The following is an 18,832-nucleotide window of genomic DNA, read 5'->3' as shown; positions in this document are numbered from 1 at the left end:
CCTTTTCCTTCAGTGGCCTCTGCAACTTGTCGTGTGGGGCTCCACACAGCAGATTTCCATCTGCGGTGCTTACTCACAATGCGACAGGATCCATCTGTCAACAGGGCATATCTCTTTTCATTGTCTGGTAGTTCATTATATGGTGGGGCCTCTTTGGCACGTGATACCTCCTCTGCTGGTGTTGTTCCAAACTTTTTACCTTCAGGCCAGTCCATGATTACTTCTAGGTTTCCTGGATGACTGAGGTTCCCCATCCGAGCTTGCTGTGTAATCAGCGCAATCCACTTACTCCAAGTGGCATCAGTAGCATGATGGGTTGAGGGAACCTTTCCTTTGAACATCCAGTTCAGCACTAGCAGTCGAGGTGCCAGAAGAAGCTGCGTTTCAGTACCGATTACTTCGGAAGCAGCTCAAACCCCTTTGTACGTGGCTAAGATCTCCTTCTCAGTTGGAGTGTAGCGCTCCTCAGACCCCCTGTACGCCCGACTCCAGAATCCAAGGGTCGGCCTCAGGTCTCTCCAGGAGCTCTGTGCCACAAACTCCAAGTGGGACCTTCCTTTCCAGCAGCAGTGTAGAGGATGTTCTTTACATCCTGTCCCATCCGCACTGGCCCCAAGGCCACGGCACGGGCTATCTCCTGCTTAATTTACTCAAAAGCCTGCTGCTGCTCAGGGCCCCACACAAAATCATTCTTATTTCCCTTCCCCTTCCCCTTCCCCTTCCCCTTCCCTTTCCCTTCCCCTTTCCCTTCCCCTTCCCCTTCCCCGCCAGTTGTGTCATATGGTATATTTGGGATAATTCCAGATGTTTAAGATCTTCTGTTCCCATCTATTTTCCTGAAACTGTGCAGTCTGAGTCTGTGCTGCCATTGAAAAAAGATCTTCTGATGGAATGGAATATTTTCATATGAGCTGTGAATACATCATGTGAATGAGAGACAGAGATGTCAATGAACATCTTGCCCCACCCTATGATTGGGGAAATCTTTCACTGACTAGGGAAACTAAACAGTTTCACTTTTCAATTGCTGGCTATTAAGCCAAGCTTCTCTGGTAAGGTGGACTTCACTTAGAGTCATAAAAGGTACTTACAATTCAACAGACAGCATAACAACTGCAGACGTGTGTAGGCCTAGGCATCCAGGCTCTCTCTAGAAGCAGTGTGGGAGTTAGTATACATTACACCCTCTACCCGGGACACTGATGTTAGTCCATGTTGTTACAGAATTCTGTTCTGACAGGAGGCAAAGGTATCCTGCCTTTTTGTGGCTGTAGTAAATTGTGGTCCTGTGTGGAGCCAGGATACTCAATGATCCTGATGGGTCCCTTACAGCTCAGGATATTCTATGACAAAGAGGATATCCACACATCACCCTCATCAGAAGGGCTCCATGGGACTTCTCTGGTCTCCACGTTCATCATGTGTTGTGCTCTCACACTTTTTTCTTCCTGGACGAGGAACAATGGACACAGGGCATGCTTGATATTTCCTTCAAAATCACAGCCATCCACCTGAGATTTCCATGAATCAAGTTACATTTAAGACAATTTTTGAATGTGAAATGTGTAGAAATGAATGCATCCTGGTCCAGTTCTGTGTGAATGATTTCATTGTACCTGATTCAGACTGTTACACAACAAAGCTCCAACTGGTTGGCACAGAAGGACTATTTTCTTACATTCTCCCCATTTCTGGATTATTTGGAGTGAAGTAATGATGATATGATTCTGAATTGGAAATAGTCTGGCTTGGTTGCCCTGGTGTGGCATGTTATAATCTCTACTGGCTAGGGAGTACCAAGTAACCACAACAGTCTTATTTAGGAATTCATTTTGCTTCAAAGTATATTAAACTTGGTGGAGATCTGCTGTAGTCTTTGCAGATTAGTTTGTGACTTTGCTGACTTTGTAAATTATTCTTCAAGAGGTTCTGAATTAAACCAGTGCAGGAACTTTAGGGAATTGCAAACTGCTATGCTTTAAAATGCTCTGTTTTCTTCTAACTACACTAAGCAGTGTGTCTTATTCAAATAACTGAAGAACAAATCTTGAAAGTAAACAACAGAAGAGAAGGAAGATAGGGATAAGATCATTAAGAGAGAAAAAAGGAATGTTGGGGGGCCCCTCCTCCTCCCTCCTCATCAGTGTAGTAATTGATTTAATGGCCTTTTCCATTTTCACAACAAAATTATTAATCCTTTTCCAGAGATCTGAGAGACAGCTCATCTTGTTGCTGGCAGCCAAAGTGATTTGCACATCAGCTTCTACTTGAGAGAAATAAATAAATGCTTTCTGGAGTCATTATATAGTCACTGTTTTCTTCCAACCCTCCTAAAAACGCACCAGGCACTTCTTCAGCAAAAGTAAAACAAGCAATGAAATGAAAAATAGACTGCTGCATTTCTCAGAGGAACCTGATGGATTAGCTTTAAGTATCTTTGCACCAAGGAGATCTTGCACAAATATTGTCTGATCATGCCCATGGACTGGCTATTGAAGTACAGTAAGGCAAAAGAAGAAAATAAAACAATTTACAGCATAGGAATTGATTTCTGAACTGTGCATCTGCATACTCTTTGTGCTTCCTGGGGAAGTGGTGAGGAGTTTCCTTTGTTCCCTCACAGATTTGTGTGCTGGCTGCTTTGATAGTGCTGCAGAGTTTGGTTAATTGGGAACCACAGAAACCTCCACTCTTGTTTAGCTCCCTCGAGCTGCAGAAACCTTTTGGGTAGCTCTGCTAGAGCACATTTGCTCTATGGTATCTGCTGAAGCTATTTACAGCTTCCAGGGAGATTACAGCTGGTGAATAGGAAGGATTTCCAGGGGAATGTGTCTGTTATCCAGATATATAAATTCTTCTTCCATCCTTGCTCTGACAGCTCAGAGGAGGTGACTTTCTGACCAAGAACTGAAGCAGCTGTTCCCAGCCCGCTGGCAGCGTGTGTGCTGAGCCTGTGAGGGATACCAGCACCAGAGCTGGCTGCCTGCGAGCAGAGCATCTGCCCAAGGCGTCCCAAAGGCTGGGAGCTGCAGGCTGCTTCACACTCAGAAACCCAGTTAATTCATCATGAACCTCCTCCCCTCAGTCAGGCAGTGCTGCCGTGCTCCAGAACATTAAATAAAACTTAAACTCTGGGCTGCTTTGGTGATTTCATTAAGCTCCTTCTGAAAGGGGAACGATGGGGCTGGTAGAAGACTGGGGAGCGAGGTGCTGCTGCTGCTCCTTGAAGTTGTCACCACTGTCATCATCACTGTCATCAGCATGAAGGAAGTAGAGAATGATTTCACTGTTTCAATATTTAAATATGGAAAAGTGGAGCAAATTCTGCATGTTCCATGTTGATGGCTTTGAACAACATGTGATGCAATAGATGGCAAAGTCTGAAGGTGTGTGCTTTGTGGTGAGAGGATTTCCAAAAAACCTTGTGTTCTCAGAATATGTTATGAGACTTGCACAAAAAATAACAAAAGAAACAGAGAGGGGTGCAGCAGAAACCCGTCTGTGCTTCTGTCCTCTCTTTAGTTTGTAAGCATATCCAAGAAGGACCAGAAGGTAAATATATGGCAGGTTGGCCACCTATTTCTGAATGGTTTCTGAAAATAATAAAAATTCTTTTGTACTTTATCTGATGATGCCATGATGCAAATAAGGTCTTGCCAAAAGTATCTGAACCTACTGTGATCTTTTGGCAAAGGGGTTTCCTATTTAAAGCATGTCTGCTCCAGTTCTCTGCTCATGGAACAACTAGGGAGAGTAGCCTGGAACCGTGTCCACCAGTGGTGGCTTCCAGTGATTAGCAGCAGCAATTACAACAATTTTTTCTTCTTGTCAGATCCACAACAGTTGCTCCTTGGCATACAAAGCACAGAATGCCCAGAAAGTTCCTATCAATACAGATTTAGCAAAGAATATTAGAGATGCTGTTTTAGGAGTGCTTGCTATTCTGTTGGTAAAATTGAGTACCTTTGGTGATGAGAGATTGCCAGCTATCCAAAGGCCATAGTCTGTTCTTTGTGCCAGCATAGAAAGGGTCAGATTTAGCAAGAGTAGGAGTCAAAAAGAGTGGAGGAGGGGAAGGGAAGTGTACCAACTCCGAATGCCCATCGTTCAAATGATTTTGACAGTAAGCTAAAGTGGACGAAGAAAAGACATCCTTATACAGAGGAGCTGATTTCTCACAGTGAACAGATTACATGATACCTGGAAGGTTTGAATTGCAGTAATTCAGAATCAGACAAAATATCTGAAGTCCATTTCAATGTTAGAAAGAATTCTGCAGAAAAGCATAAAACTTAATATGGAAGAAATTTGCCTTCTGTTTCCAAGATAAGAATGTTCCTGAAAAGCTTATATTTTATATTTATTAGCAGAACGTTCACAGATGGTTTCCCTAGCAGTTCACTTTGCAGACACACATTGCTGACTTCATGAGCTAATAGAAAGAAAACCCTTTTTCTGCATACCTAGTCTATGGTAGTTAGATTTATAAGAGAATGATGCACATAATCCCCATACATAAACCAGTCAAGGGATATTTTCTGCAAGCTTAAGTGCCTCACGTGATAATTTTTTTTTCAGTGAAGGTCTGGTAACTTTGGTTTATAAGATTACTGAGCTTTCTTTTCTGGTTCTTCCCACACATTTGTTCCAGAAATGATAGAATACAGTGCACTGGTGTGTATTCTTCTGTTTTGTTCTTCAGTGAATGAATGTCCTCTTCCACTTGTGCCTAGCCTCTGAAGCTGTGATCTCAGCAAGGACATCATCACATTAGAAAAGCTAATAGTGGATTCTGAATTCATTCCTCGTGTTTTCCTGTTTGCCTGAAATACAAAGAGGTATCCATGCTGTATTTTAGGGACAGATCCTCAACAAAAATAAATCAGCATAGCTCTGGCAACTTCAAATAGTTTCAAATTATGTGTGGCTATTCAGCAAACAAACAGAAAACAGAATTGCTGCACATGAATTCCTACAATGCTGAGAGAAAATAATAGCTGCAGAAGGTAATGTGCTGATGAAGGGGACGTGAGGGGAGATGGACACAAAGGAAAGACCTGTGAGATGGCCGTGGTTGCCTTAGAAGCTATCAGACACATCTGCAATACCATTTTTTGAGTAGTATGAGCCTTTCACATTAATTGGAGCTTTTGTTTGTAGACAAAACTTTTGTTAATAGGGGAAGGGAAAAAGTGTTATGGGCAGTGTCAGAAAAGAGATAAGGATCTATATAAAAGAAGGCGTAGAAGGACAGAGGCATAATTAAGCTGGACTGACTGTGGAGATCACGATAGAATAACAGGTATCAAAGGATGCAAAAGCGGAGAAGCGTTGGCATGGTGACTGAGAGGCACTTTAGTATTAAATATAGTACACTTCGGATAAAAACAGAGAATAGCAGTCTGGTCACAAATACTGCTGGATTTTCAGTGATTTGCTTTACCAAAATATAAATTGAATCCTGGTTCTTCTGTATTACTAAAGCAAATTTTTTATTTCAGTTAGATTTTTTTGTCATTTTACAGACGTAGAGGCTAGCAGGGACTGCTGTTACCTCCTGTGCATTACAAGGAATTACTTTTCATCAGGTTACTTCTACTTGCTTCACTTAACGTCTCCTAAGAAGCAGTTTCCTGTTTTATTTTAAAGCAGCAGTCAGCTTATTGTTATTGCTATGTTATTACACCCAGCTGAAAAGATGTTGCACTCTGTTGTCCAGTTAGGACTGTGTTTCAGTGACCTCTGAAGCCCTGGGCAAAAAGCATACCTGTAACTACACATGGTTTGTACCATGGTTTTTACTTGTTTCTAAACAATGTTTTGAGAACAGTGGTGTGTATGTCTGGAGACATCGAGAGCTTTGTCTTATTAAAGGACATAAACAATAAAACAGGGATCTATTCATCCATTCATGAATCGTGAGTTGTTGAAGTGCTTGGACAAAAAATCTCTTTCCAAATTTTCTAGAAGTCTGCCTGGAAGACAAGCTCATAATGTGCATCAAATTATTTTATTTCGACCAGGAAAGTCTAGTTATTCAAGTGTAGGACCCTATTTTATCTGAGTGGGCACTCCAACTGCCGGGAGTCTACTGACCACTGTTCCAGTAATGTGAGAGTGGATCAGGCAGGCTGAAAGCTACTGAGATCTATACATATGATGTTTGCACTCGCTCTGTCTTTGCATGCCAGTCACTTAGACTGCAGCTGCCTTGTGTTCATCATATATGAGGCCAACTACATAGGCTCTGCAGACTGAGCAGTGGTCTACGCTCACGGCCAAAGGAATCCCATTGCAGTTAATTCCTTGAAGTCCTAGTGCTCTTTCTGGAAACACAGGCAACCAAGCTTTGAGCTCTGGAGGTCCTATGTGAGTGGTGCTACGTTGTAAATTGCTGCTGTTTTCCATTTTCAAGAGGCAATACTTCTGTGTTGCATTCACAAAAGCTTAATGCTTCGTAACTTATTTTGGAGGGTGTGTATATTTTGGGGTGTGTGTGCGTGTGTATTTCTGTCCAGACTGCTTTTCATTGCCTTTCTCACATTACTGTTCCATAGTGGAATTCTCTTTTGAGGACTGGAAGCAATACTCATTCAGGCAGAGGTGTGTCAGTGATGGTATAATCAGCATCAGGCCAGCTATGTCTGTTCACATTTGAGGGACAGCCACTGAGAACTTGTTGCACCCTTACAAAATTCTTAAAAAGCCTTGTGCTAGCTTTCAAACTCATCTGGAATGTTTCCAAACCCACTACAAGTGTCTGGATTCTGCATTCTAGCTTTTATCTTGCCTGGCTGGCTTTGGTTGAATCTGTATGTTCTGCATTACAACATTACATTTAACTTTTAAATATTCCCTGCTTTGGTGTTTCTTCCCCAAAAAGCAAAAGACAAACGAATTCACAAACCTCTGATCCAATAACGCAATGTTTCCTTTTACTATTATTATTATTCTTTTTAGAGTAGGCTTAGAGTAAGATCTCTAAGAGTCATTATGGCCAGAAAAGTGACTAGAATGTCAGAGCAGCTGTGGACTGTATACAGTTAGGTCTTGAAAAAATGGAAACAACTCAACATATCTGAAGCACATTTTCTGCTATTTGACTGTCCTAATGGTAAAACTCAGTTGGAACCTCTCTAGCTCCAATTTTTCCACCTGTTTCCTGGCTTCCACCATGGGCCATTCCATCTCCTGATAACCTTCCTGAAAAAACTGGAAGGCTGCTTGTAGGCCTCTCCAAGCCCACACTCTTCTCCAGAATAAGGGAGCCCAGTTCTCTCAAGTGAGATATGCTCCAGGGCCTGACCATCTTGGTAGACTCCATCGAGTATACTTGACTTTAAAGAACATTATTCCTTAATGGTGGGGCCCACAGCTGGATGAGGTCTAACAAGTGCTAAGTTGAGGGAAAATATTCCCTTGATCGTTTGGCTATGCTAGTGTGAGTACTGCTTGCTTTGTCAATGGGGCCCACTGTTAACTTGTACTCATTTTCTTGTTAACAAGATGACTGGATCATTTTCAGTAGAGCTGTTTGGTAACCCATCTTCAACTCATCTTCAATTTAGCAACTTCGCAGTTGCTGAATTTTACATTTCTTCAGGCTGTTAACTCCATTCACGTCTCTGTATAACTACCTTGTCCTCCAGCTTGTCTTCTTGGTACCGTCAATGGTGCTGTCTGTAGCCTTGGAAAGAGAATGATTCATTATTTCCTCATATTAATAACATATGGCTACAATGCAAACCCACTGATGATCACACATTAAGAATGATTGTACAACCGTTTAATTGTTTACTGATCCATATGGTAACATCATAATTTGGAACATAAGAATATTGTGGGAGAGTGTTGAAAACCTTCCTAAAGCTGAGGTGAATGACTTCTACTGCTCTCTCCTTGTCCACCAAAGGGAATCGTCTTGACCTAGCGTGACTTACCTTGAACAAAACATGCTGATTTATCCCAGTCACCTTTTCTCTAGCAAGTCCAGAAATAGGTTCAGTTATTTTCCTGACTGAGGTAGTCTGACCTTAAGTTTCCCAGTTCATCTTTTTAGCCTTTTTTTTTTTTAAAGATAGGTGCAACTACTGCTTATCTTCAGTCACCTGGGATCTCAGCTGATCTGCATCACTTTTTAAAAATGATGGGCTCTGGTCTTGCAATGACGTTAGATACTTCTATCGTCTCTGTCTTGGAGGCATCCCTTCTAGTTCAGGGGTCCTCTATGGATCATATTCACTATGGTAATCCCTGCTTCAATTCTTATCAATTGCTCTTAGTTTTTCCCCTTGTACTCTGCCTTTAAGCTCCCATCAGGGTCAGGAGACCCTGGTGATCTATAATTTTGTTGGTAATAACTGAGACAAAGAAAGCATTAAGTTCCTCAGCCTTATATGTGCCTGCTCTTAAAAACCAACCAATGCTTCCAAGCAATGGTCCAGCATTTACCTTTTGCAGCCACTTCACTGTAGATGTGCCAGCAAAACTCTTCTCATTCTTTAATATTCAAAGATAATCTACTTATATAACTGATTATTTTTCAGGATATCGGTTTGGACCACTGTTGCAGTTGGAGGATGTTCTTGAAGTCCTTCTCTGAGCTTTTCCTTCTTGTTTTCAGAAAAATCACATCCAATAACAGTGCTCGTGTTTCTTGTTTCAGTCCAGAAGCTGAATTTTTAGTGAATATTTTTTTGCTCCTTTACAAATGATTACTTGTAAAACTTGTTGTGTGAATGGCAGGCTTTAAAATGTAATAATCACTTAATACAATATGAACCTTAATATTCCCTAGCTGAGAAGGAACTAAAGCTATGTGCAAATAAAATGTGTTTATGCTGCCTAATTCCTCTCAGAGTTACGGCACTGCTCTGAAGTATCTCTGCTGGATGAACAAGAACTGGCACATCCATTGATTTCTACCAGCTGTTTTCTGCCAATTTCAGCTCTTGACAGGTAGCAAGCTGTGTAGCTGGCAGCAAAGAATCTCAAACAATTCAAATATGCCCCAGGGAGGGCAATTGCTTACCGTAAACCCATCAAGGAATAGCTATTATGCTTCACAAGATACATATACATTCACCACATCTGTCTCATATTATTTTTATTTGGAACTGACAAAGGACTGAGATAAACACGTGACTTTTCAGTACTGAGCAAGAGCAAGGAGCTTGTGACACAAATGCTGTAGACTTAGTGAATAAGTTCAAGATGGTAGGGCACTTTAGTATATTCTGTGAAACATTTCTGCAGGTGATCTGTAGTCTGTATAATCACCAATCATTGATTTAAATACCAAGGCATCCTATTTAAGTACTTTACATCTAAATCTGTTCATTTTCATCTGGTGCTTTGAGAGTCAAAAAAACAAAACAAAACAAACAAAAAAAACCCCAAACAAACAACAAACAAAAACAAAAACAACAACAACAACAAAAACCAGTAAAAGCAGCCACAATTTAGGGACCTGCTGCCTTCTCCAGTTCCTTTTTTATTTTTCTGAGGGCTGTCCATACAAAGATTGAGCTAACCAGAGGATGCTGCAAAATGCTTCTGCTTTCTGAAATATTGATGGACATGGAGCAGGCCACCGCAGCTTGACAAGCTGCCTCACCTCATCTGAACCACGCAGATGACCACATTTGTCCTTCCAACTGATTTTGTATAGAAGAGCTTTGTTGTTGCTCTTGATTCTGTGATGAGGTGAAAGCATATTATTAGTTAATGCGGGTCACATGATAAGTGGTACGTTTTTCATCCATGACAACTCTCCTGCTTGTGATTCCTTGTCTTTCACACTGCTGGTTCAGGTAAAAATGAGGTATTGAACTTGGAAGTTATTTTGTGCCTTTTTTTTTATTCTGTAAATAGCAGAGGAAGAAGGAACAGCACTTAGCACAGGAAGCATTTCAGGCAGAATGGAGGCACAAAGCAGTGGAAATATCCATATGAATCTGTGCATGGGCTTGAGTTTGGTGGTAATCTTGCAGGTCTCGAAACCTGTTCAGTGAGTGCACTTTTGAGCTTTTGAATCAGTAGACTTTGTTTTTCCACCCAAAATTACAGTTTAGGCGTTTGAAGTAGAAATAAACAGGTTACTTCTATCTACTAAGATGGTGCTGGGTCTGGCGCATCGATGTCTGGTATTACTTAGGAGAAAGACCTTCAGAAAGCTGTGCCTGTTGTCTTCATTTAGAGCTGCTCATGTACAGAGACCCCATATTTGTAAGTAATGTGGATTTTTCTACTTTTTTTTTTGCTTGAAGGCTAAGCAGAGAGTACAGATGCTCACTTTGTAACTGATTTGGAGTGACAGGGGTTTACTGTAGCCCTGCAGTTACTGACCTGAAGCATTCATGATTCTGTGCCTTAAGCAAGAAGGAATAAATTATTCTACTACCTTTCACTGTCATTTTAAATCTGTAAAGGAACTGTGCAGTATAAAAACTTTAAGACTGCAATTCTATTGTTAACATATGATTTCTTCAAATGAGCTGTCAAAAATTAAAACAAGCTGTTGCCCAGTGCAAACGTTGTTATTATTTTTTCAATCAGAAACCGATAAAACATTTTATAACAGGATTCTAAAATGTATTTGTTAATTACAGTGATCATATAGTCTTTCAAATGCTAATGGTTTGACTCAAATTTCACTTTGTTTAGTTGTGTTAGAAGTTATGATTAAAGAATGGTATAGCTTTATAGTTGTTTTACTGCCATCTGTGTGCACCAGGCAATAACTATGTACAGATGGTTGTGATTCAGAGACAGGTTGCCACATGAAAAAAAGTATGTTTCAGTTATTTTAATAAGATTTATTGCAGCAGTCACAGTTAAATGCTTGAACCTTAATGATAATTGATACTAATCCTTCAGGAAAAATAATCAGAGTTCAGTAAACCACAAGGAGCAGATTTTGCTGTAAACTTCACAAACAGCTCACCGCAAAGGTATGCATCATGTTTCTATTTTGTGCTTGTTTTTTCCCCCATTCATTTCTTGATTACTTATTCCTTCACTCTTGCAGTATTTGGTGTGAAAAGGCGAGAGATCATTCTCTCATCCTTTATTTTCCTCTCCAAGTAGCAATACTTATTCGTATGTGCTGGACAGCCCCAATTAAATTAAATTGGAAGAAATCTGGAAGTGAAACTAGAATATGTCTCACAAAACTCTCAGCTTCTTCATATTAGGGATTGGTTCACATTCAGACCCCAAACGTGGCCCGTCATATTTTCATGATACAAATGGTTATTTGAATTCTGTACTTGGGCTGGCATTCTTTTTTTCTGTAGTTGACTTCCACAAACAAGATAGTCCATGCCAAAACTGCAAAGAGACCCTTTGTAGTATCCTAAGGTTGCAAAGTGGTGCCCCTTTGTGAACCAGCAAGCCAAAAGTCTTTGAGTGGCTTTACAGTATGTAGCTAGAAAGTGTCTGTGTCAGTAGATTACTTCACCTTAAGCACTTCAGTGTCCCGAGCACTCTTCCTCTTATTTTTTAGCCTACTTTGTTTTCTGCTTTTGACTGGATAGTGATATTGTCAGCCAAATGCAGGTATGTGTTAGCATGCATAAATTGTGTGTGTGTCTGCATGGGTGTGTACATATGTAAGTATATAAATTCATGCAGTGTATATATAGTGTACCATCCTAATAACAGATGGACTTAAATATCCATTTGTTTTTAGGAACCGTTCTTGAGCTTTTCTTCCAAGATGCTATCTCAGCTGGTTTTAATTATGTTGGGTACTTTTCTGTGGCTTTGACATAGTGCAGAAGGTTGACATACAACAGATAAACACCTGAAAACCAGAAAAGTCATGAAGCTCAGGAGCCCAGGAAAATTCTACTAATTTACTTTTATGTCCCCATCGTAGTTCCATTTTCACTAGTGATGTTACAGAAGTTTGGAGTCATAATACATGCAAGTAGCATGGAAAAAGTCACATAAATGCTAGACATCCATCTTGAAAATCTCAGGAAAAAAAATACGATCCTTGTGACTTGATTTTTCTGCTTGCTGTTAGTTGTTGGAGTCCATTCTCCAAACTCTTATCGCCATCTATATTGTGAATTGCCATAAGCAGTCGCACAGAAATCACAGCTACAGGAAACAGATGAATCTATTATTTACCAGGAGCTACTATACCTTTAATGTTAAGTAGTTTAGTATCAGTATCAATCTATTTTACAGAGCAGTGAGTTTGTTAATGTCTGGACTATAATGGAAGGAGAATGATTGAAGTGGCATGCAAAAGAAGGATGTTTTCTTCCTCCTCCTGATGTGTGTGACCTCTTATGTGAAACTTCCTTTGCTTTTTGGATGAATTTCAGGACCAGAAGAAACAACAGTAATAGCAATAATGATAATAATAACTATAATAATAATAGTAATTGAGATGACCTTTTCTGTCATCTTTCTGTGTCTTCTGAATTGGAGTCTTACCCTACCCTAAGGTAAGGAAGGTTGTCACTTTTTTGTCTGTGCCCGTTATTATTCTCTACCACCATGAAGTGATGTTTAAGGCAAAGGACACTTATTCCCCTTTTTGCACTGGACTATAGTAAAACCAAGTGAAAAGCTACCTCAGGTTCTGGATTGTTCACTTTCTTGTCACTGGGTGAAAAAGAAAGACTGTTAGAAAAGCAACTAATGAAAAATAAATGTCTAAGAGCACTTTGTCAACCTACAGATTCAAATGTTTACAGGTATTTCTCCAGGTCCTAGAATAATTCTTAGTCACATTAAGAGAAGTAAGTATTTTATGTTTCTTTTCCAGATTAAGGAGAATATTTTAAAGTAAATACCTTACTAATGCTCACTGAAACCATTTAGACAACGGATTCCCAGGTGTTCGAATATGGCAAGCCTTTTTTTTTTTAATTGAAGATTGTCCTCAAGTTAAAAGTATAATGCAGTTTTTCTTTGATACCTGTGGTGGTTTAAATTACAAGGCGGTATTAAGAAAGTGTGTAAACAGTCTTTGATCACCTTTTGGAGGGTAAAGAGGAAAAATATATGCTCAGCCCTGAAGGCACACCTGAAGATGCTGGCAACTGAAGTAGCTTCAGATAAAGGGTGACAGGGTGCAGATTAATCCTAGGGTTGCAGTTTGGTTTTTTTTTGCTACAGGCCAGGCTCTTCCAAAGGCTCCTCCTGTGTCTGTTGACAGGATTGGCTTTTCAGACTGGAGAGGTGTGGATGGGCATGGAAAGGATGAAGGGAAGAGAACCCTCCAAAGTTTCCCCAGTGCCTATGCCTATGAGTTTGACCATTTTATGGCTGCTTTGAGTCCTCAAGCTGCACAGACTGACCGTAAAAGCACCAAAGAAACGACCCAGAGCTCAGATCCAGCAAGCAGTAATGCATTAAAACTGGCCATGCATTTCCTTTGCCAGCTCTGTGCCTCAGTCCTTCAACAGTCAGGTGCAGGAACTTGCAGAGCAGCCTATGCCTTGAGCCAGGGTGTGCTGCTTGGTTAGGAGGTGGCAGATCTATTAGCAGGAATTTGCGATGATGCTGACTGTCCGACTGGAAATTTCCAGCCAGACTGGCAATTAAGGTGAAAGTAGTCTTCCAGCCAGAAATATTTAAGTGGTTTTAAAATTAGCACAGGGGGGCTCCAGAGAACAACTCCATCCATTTCTGTCCTAGTCTTACCTGTGGTGTGTCTGTCTCTCTGCACAATAGTCTATAAATATGTGTGAGCATCTGTTACTGCATTCCTCCCTGTCTTCCCTCCACAAGCCAAGATTTCCATAGTCTGCTGCCATGGCACTTGTATATGACATTTTGAATGCATGAAGTGAAAAAGCATGACATTTTGAATTAGAAATTAATTTAACAAACGTGTCTGTGGAAAAGTGTTTGGATCCTCAAAATTTGTCAAATGATATTTCAAAAGTTGAAAAGAAACTGCACAAAATGAGCAGAGAAAAGTTGAATGGGAAAGTTAAGGACAAAAATGTTCACCGTGTGAGAGGCGTCATGCTGTGTTAATCTGTGATATTAATCTGTTGATCAACGTTAGGTAAATCACTGCTTAGTCCTGCAGCTTTGTGTATCTTCTTTCTTTCATTTTTCAACTCTTTTTGGGTGGAAACACAGTAGGTAATTTTCCACTTCCTGTTTCAGTGGTGTCCTAGTCTCGGTTGCAAATTTGATCGCAGTATTCCCTGCACATCAATGTAGCATAAATAGTAATTATTTACTGTGTCTGAGTTGCTGTAGCAAGTTAAAAATAAGTTAGTTGATGATGGGCAAAGTTGTCAAATTATGTAAGCATGCAGATGGAAATGATTTGCAAATTCAATTGCCTTGCAATGAAAATTGATGCAAATAAGTACATATTTTTAGTTTTACCACATGTCACATAGAAGCTCAAGATTGGTGACCTTGATTATTAGATTGACTTGTTCTAGTGTGAATAAGAACCAAGACATCCCTACATTCTATTTTTAGTATTAATTTTTGGCACTTTCTGAAAATGAAATTTTAAGGGGGACTAAATTGTATGAACAAGTTCAAAGCCCAGTAGTAGGTGACAGACCCACACAGAGTGACCCAGAAAGATGGAGACTGGTGCCATGCTAAGGCCTGGTTAAATCCACAGGTATTCCTGTGGGATTGCTGCAGGCATTGACTTGAAGGTTTGGGTCCAAAAACTGAAAATACGTAAGGAAAACAGGTAAAGAAAGTATGTATTAGGTGCATTCAGGGGTTTTCTACATTTTGAAAGGGGAGAGTGTTTCTGCCACCTCCTGAAACTATAGATATGCCCTATTAAGAAGCTGTTGTACCCCTGTGGGATGGCCATAATTGAATAGGATTTGTGTCTTCGCTGCAGAAAACATACAACCACAGTTATCTAAGAACCATCTATGCCTCATCTCCTGTAAGAGACAGCGATTAGGAAGAATAAAACCTATTGTATATCTTTGATGTTTTTTTTTCCTTCTTCCTGTAGCAGGGGATTTCATGATGTGTTTTACAATAAAGAGTTACAAGACTGTGAGGGTGACTTCTCATTTGGCATCTTCTTAAGGAGCCTTCTGCCAGGCTCCTGCACGCTCCTCTACATGGCTGTGAATTGCTCTGTCACACTGTGATATGACATTTGATGCATGTGTAACATCAGCATCCTTCATTATTGCACAACTACAGTGAAGTAATGTATTCATGTTTATTAATTTAAAATCCTCTTTGCTATGAGCAGTAATATCATTTAGCTACAGTCATTTTCCACTTCATTTGGTATTCTACTAATTTTAACTGCATGAGAGTATTTGGGTCTGGCAGCTAAATCTTGTATCTTCTCCCTGTATCTTTTCATTACATTCCTTTTTGCTAAATGTGATGACAGAAGCTTATATGATTTTAATTTCTGACCCTTTTGAAATCTCCTAATCTGAGCCCACACACTTTTTTCTCTCTATGCAAACTCTATGCAGACTATGTACTTTAGAATACTTTCTTTAAAGAAGCTTTGCTGGTCTTTTTTAGTTTCCTTTGACATCTAAGTTTCCTCCTGTTATTTCTGCTCCTGGCTACAGCTCCAGGATCACAGAATGTCAAAGGGTCAGTGTTGGCAGGACCTCTGGGTCCATCTGTCCCAAAACCTGTTGCAAAGACACTGAGAGCAGAGTGCCCAGGACCACTTCTGGGTGACTTTTGGAGATCTGTCTCTGAGGAGAAGACTTCACAGCCTCTGGGCAGCCAGTGGAAGGAGAAAGCCTTCTGAGCTTCCTCCTGTCCAGGCTGATGAGTCCCATCCCTCTCAGCCTTTTCTCGTGGGAGAGTTGCTCCAGGCCTTTCACCATCTCACTGGTCCTTTACTGGTCTATGACCAGTAGCTCCATCTCTCTCTGTTGAGACCAGAACTGGACTCAGCACTCCAGTCACTACTTTATCACTAGTTCCTTTGTGGATCTGCTTTCATTATCTTCCTTTCATTCTTTTGTCTTCTTCCTGTGCCATGTCTAAACTGTTTGCTGTGCTTCTTCTTAGTAAACCCTACTTCAAGAGGGATTAGAGAAGCCTGTGTTTCTTCTAAAGCCTGTGATGTGAACATGAACGATTGGCTTCCCAGTTGGGAACTGTGGAAAGGCCAAGATAACTTCTATAGAGATGGAGGTCAAGGAAGAAAATTCTGTATATTTGACACCGAGTAATTGCACATGCTATTGCCAATTTAAAATATATCATCAGAATCATCATATATCAACAGAAATCATCAATTTTTTAACTATCAAGTTCTTTTCATTTCTGTTTGTTTTTTTTCCCCCTAAACTGAGTTCTCATCACTTTATCAAATAAAACATTACACTTGTACCAGAATTAAGCTTAATCAAAGCACTTAATATATCAGTATCTCAAGGTATTTGCCAATCAATTAGTCTTGGTGTCACCAATGAGCTTTCTAGACAGTGTTCTTAAAACACACAGCAGGGAAAAAAAAAACAAAACATACAGAGATGCTGTAAGTTGCTTAAACAGTAAATCTATGATATAGTCTACAAATTCTTATCATTCAAGAAATGATATGATTCTTTCCTGCTAGTCGCATTGGAAGTAGGCATCCTGATTTCTGTTTTAAGAAGAAAGCACTTAAGCTGGGTCATGTAGAGGTCAAAAAGCAAGCTCATTGAGTGTGGAAACCTGAGCAATCTGCTTTGCATGTTCAGCATATATAGCTGTTACAGAGAGGTACAAATCCAAATGATCTCTCTGTGTTATAGTTACCCTGGGAGTCCTGTTATTTCTCATTTTTTGCTCTTCTTCTATACAGCCTCTCTGAAGGATCACATCAACTTTTCTGGATACTGTTGTTGTCTTTCTGTCCAGGACTTGCAAAAACTGCTTCTATACATCAGACTTGTTTCCTTCCATCCTGTCACATTTATCACGTTTTATCTCCTCATTATTTGTGTACAGCCATGAGCAGGCTCAAGATCAAATTTAGTATATTAAAACTGAGAATCAGCATTCATAAAATTACCAAGGTCTATTTCATTCCCAGAGATGAGAATGATGGCTATTTCATGTGGTTGTTTTTGCAGTCTTGGAGGAAGTGGCTCTGATTTTTACCTGGTGAGTTCATTTATAAATCCACTTACTACTGCCCGTGTGGTTAAAGTGTTTGGGTTTGGTCACTTTCTCAACAACATATTTCATCCTCGTTATCTCCATTATCTTCAATATTTTCTTCCACCTCATCCAAGCAATGGCCTTCCCATGTAATGCTGTTGTCTGTCCCTTTTCCTGTCTTTGCAGTGCATCTTTAAAAAGTCTCTGCACAGCTGTGTGTGGGTCCTCTCATCAGATCTCATTTGTTTCAAGGTTCCCTTCATTTCTCCAGTTCTTCTTTTGGTCCTTTCAAGTTTCCTCAGGATCCCAAGCAATACATTCACTAGTTCTGTATGTTGAAACTTTCTTTCTCAGTTTTAGTTTCTTCAATAGTTGTATATTTCTTCTAGTCAAGGCTTGTGGTCAAGCAGGTTCATTGGCCACAGTCATATAAAACAGGAAATGAAAGAAGAATCCAGGTGAGACACAGTGAACCAGCTTGTGGCTGAACCAACAAAAACCTCCAACAATTCTAATAAATTGTGTAACTCTACTGTTGAAAGGTCTGCTTTTCCTGCCCTATTCTTTCTTGTTGTTTTCAACAGGGTGACATGTAAAATTAGATCATAAAATCCTCCTGAAGGGGATGACACCTTTTTTTTTTTCTATTATTTTATTTTTTTTTAATGTGTCTAGCCCAACAAGTAAATAACCACATCATAAAACATAGGTTTTTGTTTGCTTGTTTGTTTGTTTTAAAAAAGAAAGAAACAAAACTTCAAACGAGATCATAATAATATAAAGCTTTACTTTGGTTGTTAATTTTTAACTAGTTGTAAAATATTTTCTGCTTTCACCACGTTTTAAGTTATCCATAAATTCCTCCATGCTGCAATCATTTCTGTTGAGTTTGGACTTTTCAAAAATTTTTTAATAATATATGGGCCTTAGCAGAGTTTTGTGGGAATAGTGAACACACTGAACAAATTTTGATTTTAGAAAGAAGACGTTCAGATAATTCTATGTAGAGATGTCTTTTCACCATTTGATCTGTGCCATTTATTCTCAGAAATGCTATAATCATGTACATGGATACGAAGTATTGGAAGATACCACCTTCTTGTATTCACACTTTTCCTCTCATTTTTTATTTTTAATTATTTTGGAAATCATTAGCTTAGCAAGTTATGGGGATGCACAAAAGAATCAGGAGTTTTAGTCTGATCTATAATAGTGTGGAGCTAGTGAGGGTTAATGGGGAGGAATTTGCTAATCTGAAAATTGGAGGCAGACAGACCAAGCCATTTTGTTACTGCATTTTTGGGACCCACCATAACAGTGTGATGGTGCACCTTAGAATAAAACACCTCAGTAGTAATTGAAAGAAAAAAGAGAGAAAAAGAGAGAAAAATAATAAATGTTATCATACAAAAAGACACAATGTGTTTCAAGATGTCCTTTGGCTACACAAAAGCGGAGGCTGGGAGAATAATGTAGCAAGTATCACTGGGTTCTTGCTCTGTAGTCTTAGTGTCTTCTTTAGGAATCAGCTGATAGCCAATGTCAATAACGAGACAGTCACTTTCCCAAGTGTTTGCTGTTGTCAGAGATGAATACTAGCCTAAACTTGGAAAGCAGAAGTGAGTATTTCAGGAAATATTTTTACATTAGTGCTTTTCATAAAATAATGTCAACAAGTAAAGAAGAAAGGGAGAGAAGTGAGGAACATAGGCATTTGAGCCCACCTTTCACAGTTTCGTGA

The sequence above is a fragment of the Cyrtonyx montezumae genome, unplaced genomic scaffold, assembly GCF_038088225.1.
Source record: "Cyrtonyx montezumae isolate F1298 unplaced genomic scaffold, pur_monq_1.0 scaffold_64, whole genome shotgun sequence".
Classification (NCBI taxonomy): Eukaryota; Metazoa; Chordata; class Aves; order Galliformes; family Odontophoridae; genus Cyrtonyx; species Cyrtonyx montezumae.
Note: the sequence above shows the minus strand (reverse complement) of the source record.